This window comes from Coenobita brevimanus, chromosome 7 (genome assembly GCF_032717465.1).
Source record: "Coenobita brevimanus isolate Jiangsu-jjx chromosome 7, ASM3271746v2, whole genome shotgun sequence".
Taxonomy (NCBI): domain Eukaryota; kingdom Metazoa; phylum Arthropoda; class Malacostraca; order Decapoda; family Coenobitidae; genus Coenobita; species Coenobita brevimanus.
The window spans coordinates 24,039,108-24,048,451 of record NC_136960.1 but is presented as its reverse complement, the minus strand read 5'-3'; positions in this window follow the sequence as shown (position 1 = coordinate 24,048,451).

Genomic DNA, 9,344 nt, shown 5'->3' with positions numbered 1-9,344 from the left:
TCCCCACACATGAGAGTTGTACTCTACACAGGGGCGGATAAAACCCCTGTATAGAGTCAACAATTTTACAGGGGTAAAGAAAGAACGGAGTTGGCTTAGCACACCCAATCTCTTGGAAGCAGATTTTACAAGAAATGTAATATGATCTTTCCAAGATAAGTCCCGAGTAAATGAAACCCCAAGCATGTTCAAGGATGATGCAGGATGAAGCTGAATATTATTAAACATTAGTGGGTATACCTGTGGAAGATTTTGACAGGTTGATAGTGTAAGAACTGAGTCTTAGATGCATTGAAAACAAGATTATTTTTACCCCAGTCAGAGACACGAGCCAAGTCAGACATTAGGTGTGCCATAGCCTCATCTTTGTTTGTTGAAGTAAATGCTGAGATGGGCACTGCGGGAACCGAATGGAAAGGTGAAGGGTTGAGTCATCAGCATATGAGTGGATAGGGTCAGATGTACAGCTTCGAAGGTCATTGATGAATAAAAGGAAGAGAGTTGGTGATAAGACAGAGCCCTGATGAACACCATTGTTGATAGATCTAGGAGAAGAACGATGGTCGTCTACAACAGAGGCTATAGAACGACCAGAGAGGAAGCTAGCGATGAAGGCAAAGATAGAAGGATGGAAACCGTAAGTGGGCAGTTTGGAAATTAAAGATTTATGCCAGACTCGATCGATAGCCTTTGATATGTCAAGTGTAATGGCAAAGCTTTTGCCAAAGTCCCAAAAGGAGGATAACCAGGAGTCTGAAAGGTAGGTGAGAAGATCGCCAGTGGAGCGTCCCTGACGGAACCCGTACTGACGATCAGAAAGGTTGTGATAGGAAAGATGCCTTAAAATTTTTCTATTGAGAATTGACTCGAAAACTTTTGAAATACAGGACGTTAAAGCAATTGGACGATAGTTGGAGGGTTGGGAGTGGTCACCCTTCTTTGGGACTGGCTGAATGAAAGCAAATTTCCATCAAGAAGGAAAGGTACAAGTTGACAGACAAAGACGAAAAAGTTTGCCTAGGCAGGGTGTAAGCGCAGAAGTACAGTTCTTGAGAACAACAGGAGGGACTCCATCAGGCCCATATGCCTTGTTAGTATTGAGGGCAGTGATGGCAGAAAATACATCAGCTGAAGAAATTCTAATGTCAGCCATGAGGAAGTCAGAGGCAGGAAGTGATGGAGGAACAGCACCGGAATCATCTAAGGTAGAATTGGAGGAGAAAGTCTGTGCGAAGAGATCTGCTTTATCAATTGAAGAAATAGCTACAAAACCAACAGAGTAGAAAAGAGGAGGGAAGGATGATGAGGTAAAGTTGTTAGAAAGGTTTTTGGCAAGGTACCAGAAGGAGCAGGAAGAATTCGAGTTGGAGAGTTGACAACATTTAGTACAGATGAAATAATTTTTAGCAGTGCGAAGAACAGACTTAGCACGATTCCTGGTAGAAACGTAAAGATGATATAACTCAGGGGTGGGTTGGCTCCGGTACCGTTCGTAGGCCCTCTCCTTGTTGCGGACAGCATTAGAACAAGCGTGATTAAACCAAGGCTTTCTTGTGTTAGTCAAAGGATATGAGAAAGGAATGTATGCTTTCATGCCCGAGAGAATAACTTTTGTAATGCGCAAGGCACACTCAGATGGCTCCCGGCCACGGAAGCAATAATCATTCCAGGGAAAATCAAAGAAGTACTGCCTGAGGGCCTCCCAATCCGCAGCTCCAAAATGCCACAGGCAATGTTTCCCTGAAGGGTCCACAGGCCGTACCGGAGTGATAGGACAGATTAAGGTGATAAGGTTGTGATCGGAGGATCCCAACGGAGAGAAAAGATTAACAGTGTAAGCAGAAGGATTAGTTGTAAGGAAGAGGTCAAGTATGTTGGAGCTTTCTCCAAGGCGGTCAGAGGTATGGGTAGGGTGCTGTACAAGCTGCTCTAGGTCATTAAGGATAGAAAAGATGTAGGCTTGTTCACCAGGTGGATCAGTGGAAGGAGAGGAGAGCCAAAGGTGGTGGTGAACATTGAAATCTCCTAGAATGGAGATTTCAGAGAAAGGAGAAATAGAATGTGTTCCATCGTAGAAGTAATATAGTCGAAGAATTTTTGATAATCAGTAGAATTAGGGGATAAGTAAACAGCACAGATATATTTAGTCAGAGAATGACAGGAAAGCCAAAGCCAGAGTGTAGAGAATTCAGAAGAATCGAGTTCAGGAACACGAGAGCAAGATAAGTCGTTGCGTATATATACAGAACAGCCACCTATATAGATAGATAGGTAGGTAGACAGATAGATAGATAGAATGATAGCCTGGGGAACATTTCCGAAGTTTTCTGGTGTTGTTGCTGTTGACGGTCGTCAAGGACGGTCATTGTCTTTGACGGACATTCGTCCTTCCTTGAACCATGTGTACCGGAAAAATTTTCTGCTTTGGAGACATGGCATTGTCACCAAAGGCTTGCTGAAGCAACTGGTGAGTTTCTGCAGCCGTCTTGTTGATCTTGAAGCAGAACTTGATGCAGGTTCTTTGTTCCGTGAAGTCCGCCATTGCAAAACCACCAAACCACCTACACATCATATTACAATAGTAAGCGTACCTCAACAACACGTCCGCTTACAGACACGGCCGGAGCCGCACTGACGCACAAAGGGTGCTGCTGACGTCTGGTAGCAGCAAAAGGCAAAACTGCAAACAGTTGGCTCCCTGTGTTCAAATTACTGGAACTTTTGGGTAGCACCTCGTAATACATACAAGTCATTATTCTCTTTCATTCAAATTTTCGTATGCAAATCCTCATGCTCAGCCGTTTTCATCTACAATATAATGACCACATTGTCAACACACTTGTGTATTCATTCCACTAAAGTAACTCCGGGGAGACTGTTGACAAGGCAACAGGGATATAAGTGACATACAGCAATTTCTAAGTGTGGGAACATCTCTAGGAGCTACTCTCTCCAAAGTCTCTTATCAACTGTCTTCAGATACGAGGTGATTCACTCCGGTAAACTTTAGCAACTTTAGCAAAGTCAATCCACACCATTCCACACTTTCACATTCTGTCACATACGTTTCTCCTCTCACAGCATAGCACACCACACCACAGTACACCACACCACAGAAAATATTAACCGAGGGGCCCTAAATCACTCACACAAATCATCACTGTACTTGTTGAATATCCGATAGCCACAAGTTGCTTTCTTCACTAGACTTCAGTCAATATTCCACAAATCCATTTCCTTCTCCTAAGTACAGCACAAAGAAAATGTTGCGGTACTCATTCTAAAGAAGATTATTACACTGAATCCGGAGTTTTATAAGTATCATACCTTGGAGCTCTATCAGTTTTTACCAGTGTTAAAAGAAATGACAAGATATTCTTGAAAATGACGAGGGGGCAGAGTGTTCGTGCTGGACTTGTACACTTGATAGTATAGTAGTATAAATAATGATGTAAAATTCCCACGAAATACTCTGACAACACAGATGATGACTATTGCAACGTGCCTGGTATCCTTAATCTTGCACTTACTGTTAGGCATAATATCGTTTGCCTTTGACACGTGCTTTGTTATTCGCAGCAGGCTTTGTATTTTGTGCACACATATGTAAATACTATACATTAATTATCACAAATTCTATCGCCCTTTATGATATAGGCTTAATCGGACTTTACTGTGTGATTCACTATTGATCCAGCAGTAGGCAAATTCTATCGCCCTTTATGATATAGGCTTAATCGGACTTTACTGTGTGATTCACTACTGATCCAGCAGTAGGCTATCAGCTTTAACGGGAAGAAAAAGTATAATACAAGAACGTGTTGATCGCCAGCATGTCTTTGACCATCCTTGGTACAGTATATTGTGATCAAAGCTGCCAGTAGGTGTGGTGTTCGAGAGGGACGCCTTCATGTGGTGGCACCGACTAATCGGTTCAACTGCCTGGTTATAAAACATCGCACAACTACTTCCTCTATCACATTAAAGGAGGATACATGCCTGGAGGATAAGGACATATTAAGCGGGCAGTCCACCAGGTTCATATCTTGGATGAGCCTGAGGCCATAATGACAGCAATAGCTATTGATCTCATACTGTGAGCCGACTTAAACTGTTATGAGCCAAAGAGAGACTATTGAGCTTTTACTGAAAATCATCATCTTATCATCATCATCATCATCTTCGTCATCCAAACCTACATCCAGCTGATAATTACGGAGAGTTTGATAAAGAACCAGGAAATTTGAGAACACAAGAAGGATAGCAATCAGGAGTGCACGGTGAAATGGCATACGAACGTGTGGGGCGAGTACGAGGAGGAAGAGGAGAAAAGGAGCAAGTGAATTTAATCTTCGAAAATCTTTATTTTTGTAACTGTGTCCACCTAATAGCTAAGTCTTCCCAATAACTACGACTGTTGACATAACGAGCGTGATACGTGCAGCAGGTGGCAGCCCAGCTGATAACCACAACGCCTGACATAACCTTTAGTGATTAGCACGCATGAGCAGCTGACAACAACGACCCTGACATTAGCCTTGCTAATAACCCCGTGGTGGGCATCAGGTGCAAGGACGTCCATTTATTTTCCAAGCTTATAGAAAAATATGGCCTCGCCTCCTACAGCAAAACGAGGACAGGCGGGAAAGGGGATGGGGCTAGGAGAAAGGGGGAATGTAGACAAGAGCGGGAAAGGGTGGGAACAGAGGGAAGAGGGGATAGGGATAGAAGGGGAAGAGGGGTGGGGACAAGAGGGGAAGGGGATGATAATAGGAGGAGGATGAGATTGGGGTAGGAGGATGGAATGGGGATAGGAGTGGGAGAATCTGAGCAGCAGGAAGATTTTTACAGGGAGGAAGGGGCATAATATAAAAACGGATGAATAAAAGGCGTATGGGAGGGGGGCAAATAGCAGAAAGAAGCATATTTGGTAGAAGGGTGTACGGGAGCCGCAAGGCATACCAGAAGAAAGAAAAGGAGGAGAGGGGGAGCAAAAGGCAAGGAGGAGGACATAAGCCATACTGGGAAAGTAGAGGGGCGAGAAAAGAGGTCAGGTGGAGGAGAGGTTGAGAAAGAGAGGCAGAAAAGGTAGAGTGAAATACAGAGGGAGGGAGGGAGGAAGATTCAGGGCATGAGGGAAGTGAGACAGAGATTAAGTAGAGTATTAAAAAAAAAAAAAAAAGGCAGAAGCAAAGGGCAAAGGGAAGGTGCAGAGAAAGCCATACTGAATGCCCTAGTGAAGGAGGGAAGGCAGTGATGGAGGGGGAGGAGGGAAGTTGGGGAAGGGAGGGGGCAGTACACGAGGGGGAGGGAGAAGTGGAGGGGGGGCTTCTCCAGATCTGGGCCACCCTACTCGTAACTTTGACCATACATCTGTGGGTGACTAACAAGAAGCCATCTAACCCATTACCTGATTAAAACAACTCACATTAATTACGCTTATATGATTCCACCGGGAATGGAAATACATACACTCTCCACCGACCCTTTTAGTCCCATTAAGTCTTATAATTACCACACGATGATATAACAACGCATACTGTACTCTGTTCACTTTAGGTTAGTGTAGAAAAATATCATCCATACCTTGAATACCATGTTGTTACAGGAAGATAACGTTAAGACGTGATGCAAGGTACAAAGGAGTGTTATGGAGAGGATGTAGAACTGTAATATTATCTAATGCTGCCACTGTGAAGTGAAAAAAGCTGCAAGGAATGACAATATCCGCCAAGTTAAGGAGAACGAATTGTACGTCTAGGTGATTGCACTTAGGTTGGGAGAAACATCTTATTGTGAAGAGGGTTTACATTTATCTCCTTTGTCCTTCTCAGCACAACGTTCCTTATATTTTTAACTGCTACTGCCAAACAATTTTAGTCCATTTAGTTTATACTCATTTTACTCTATCTTGATATAAAACGGTCATCTCGCCACAGTGAACGCTGAATTGTAACAGTATATTATTAGTAGAATATGATGGTAATCACAAGGAAGTGTTATGGAAAGGATGCAAAGTCCAAGCATTGTCTTTTCCTGTCCCTGAGCTGCACTAAATATGCCGCAAAAGGGTGAAAATTCGGGCTAATTTAAGGTGAAATGAGGTTAGGATGGAGACAGCTGTGTATTATTTCCTCCCACGCCTGATTCCTGAGATACTGTCTGATAGTCATATTCAATTCTATTCTGTGATGGCATTAATTCTTTTCATTGGCAGAAGCTTTTGTTCAGCTCGGGAGAAAATCTGCTGCAACCACCTTAAAATGGCAATGATTTTTGTCCTTTTGCAACCAAAACAATGCTTTGGCTCTCCATCCTTTCCATGCCTCATCTCCATGTCTAGTAGCATAATGCGGTTTTAATTTCTTGCTACACCTCAGCGTTCAAAATAAATCACTGGAGGTTTTATGTCCGGTTAAAGTGGGCACAGTATAGACGTAAATAGTGAAGTTGCTACATATAATCTCCATTAACTTCTTCAACTCATTTTTCCATGCGAAAGTAATTTTCACTAGGAACATGGAGGCAACTTTCCTTATGCAGTTTCCCCATTTTTTCTGTTTCATTATCACACCTACCCCCTTAACCCTCTCATGGTCGGGACAACTCAAGTATTTTATTGCAATTAACGCCAGTCGATGTGGCGACATATCTAGATTTTATTCTTAACATTTCCGAGGATTTTATGCAGCTTGGGATAGACCTTTCGAAATAAGTACAGCATCATGAACTAGCTTTCAATATGGCTGCTCTTCTAAGCTTAATAAATTCGTCTGGAGGCAGCAAGAGTAAGTTACAGAAGACGTCATCTCACTGAACGGGTTAATATTAGTAATAATAGGTTAGGGTAGCGATGATTTTTTGTGTTGCTATGCGTGTATTCGTATGTGTATGAATTAGTTTTTGTGTAAATGTTTCCCGGTACGTATCTGAACGAATAGCGGGGCTGTAAATTTGGGCTTAATACAGAAAAGAAAAAATCTGGAGAAAGAATAACAGAACGTAAACACAAAGCGAATGTTGGTGAAGAGTGTGAGTTAAGAGGTGGGGGTGAGGGAAAAGGTGAGGGTGAGGGAAAAGGTGAGGGTGAGGATAACAGTGAGGGAGAAAGGGTATGAATGTGGGTGGAGGGCTAAGGATATGGGATGAGAAGTAGAGGTGAAACGGTGAACTTAGGCGTGACGGTGAAGGGAATGGGTGGTGAAGAAGGGTGAAAGTAAAGTAAAGGATGAATAATGGTGTGGGTAAAGGGGAGGTAGGTGATGAGGCGTGAGGATGGAGGGGGAGGGGGAAATGTGAAGGGAAAGACGAGATGCGAAGAGATGAGGCAGAGATGAGATGGTAAGGTAAGGGGGATTCTTAATTCATCTATCTCTTCAACCCGCTTAAAGTAGCTCTCGCCCACTCCGCTATCTTCTCTTGTCATCCCATCCCCAAATCTTCCTCCTTCCTTCCTTAGCTATGCCCATCCTTCCTTTCTCCTGTTACTCTATTCCCTCACTTCTCATCCCTTCCCTTCTCCCCTGTCACCTAATCATTTGCCTTTTCCTTCTTACTCTTATTCCTTCTACTCCTCCTACCCGTCCCTGTTTACTTTCTCCGCAAGTCCCTCCATCCTTCTCTACCCTACCTATCTATTCTTGCTTTTGCAATTGTATCTCCTCCTTTGTCTTACCCTTCTATCTCCTCCCTCCCCCACACAATCTGTCCTTTTCATTGCCACCTTCTGTCTCCCACGCTTCCTTGTTTATCGTTTGGCAAATATCTACTCTTAAATACCACACAAAAGTAATTGCTATAATTTTACGGAGACTAAAAATCACATATCATTTTCATGTTAACTTTTCCCTTTGTACGAATTGTGCAAAGTCGGCAAAGTACAAACGTTTCCTTTCTCCTCTTTCATTCCACTTCTTTTCTGACCTATCACTCCCCTCTCTACCCACTCTATTCTTGCTAGTCATCACCCCTCCTCTTCCGCTCAAGTGATCCCTTCCCTTTCACATCCCGCAGCACAAAAATGTCTCCAGTACATTTACCCCCGAAGTATATTAGATACCTTGCCATACCGTCCCGCTTCTAACTAGCTCACCCCAACCATTCATATTCTGCTTTTTATTACCTTTCCATTATATCCTTCTATCCCTCCATTTCTTCTCTTCCTATTATTTCATCTCATCTGCTTTCTCTACTGTTCTCTCCCCTCCCGTGTCCTCCGCTTTCTTCTCACTCCATTCCTTCCTCTTCCTTCAATGCTTCCTCCCTGCCTTTCTTTTGCTCCCTTCTCTCCTATTCTACCCCCTCCTCTCCGCATCAATCATTTTCCTTGCTACCCTCATGCTCCTCTTTCGTTCTTTTTTACCCACTTTGTTCCCTCCCAACCCCTATTCCTCCCCTCCCCTCCGCTCTCTCTCCCTCCTCACTCTTTCCCTCCATACCCCATCTATTTCACTCAGTTAATTTCGTTCCACACCGCCCAACCATAAATAATATCTGCAGTAAATCTGGCTCACGCATTATCTAGATCACTTCCTATCCGTCCCATTAATTCACTAGCTCCCCCCCCCCCCCCGGAAATCAACCCTCCCTTCTCCATGTTTTATGTTCCTTGTATTTCCTTTCCTTCTCCTTCTTCTCTTGCCACTCTCTTATCCTCCATTATTTCCATCCTATCCACTTCCTTTTCTCTACTTCCTTTCCCTTCCCCGATATTTCCTTTTCTCTTGCACTCTCTTTCCTTCTCTCGTATTTCGTGTCAAACCCTCACTCGCATTCATTTTCATTCTACCCAATTCTCTATCTGTTCTTTCTTCCCCTTTCCTATTTTTTCTCTTACAATTCCTTCCCTTTTGTTTCCACCCCATTATCATTCTTCATTTCCAGTGTATCCTCTTCTTTTTCCCATTTTCCTTCACTTTTCCCCCTCCACACGCAACCAACCGTATAAATATCACCAGTACACATGCCTCGACTTAACAGAGTCGGTCAACATTAAACACTCATTCCATACCCCCCCAACAACCCCTCCCCAAACACACATCACACCCATACCTCACATCCAACACTCACCAACGCACCCTGCTCCACATCCAATCACCCCACACCACACCCAAACATCCGACTCCACACTCACACACCCAACTCTACACCCTCAACTTTACTTTACACTCAACCACATGGCCCACCTCACACCTCACCCCATTCCCACAAACCACACCCTACTCCCACACACACCTCCACTACCCTACAGCACACCACTCAACAGTCAGAATTCCCCCCCCCCCCATCTCCACCAAATCACTCAAAATCACGCACCCTACACTCACACTCACACGCCACCCCAC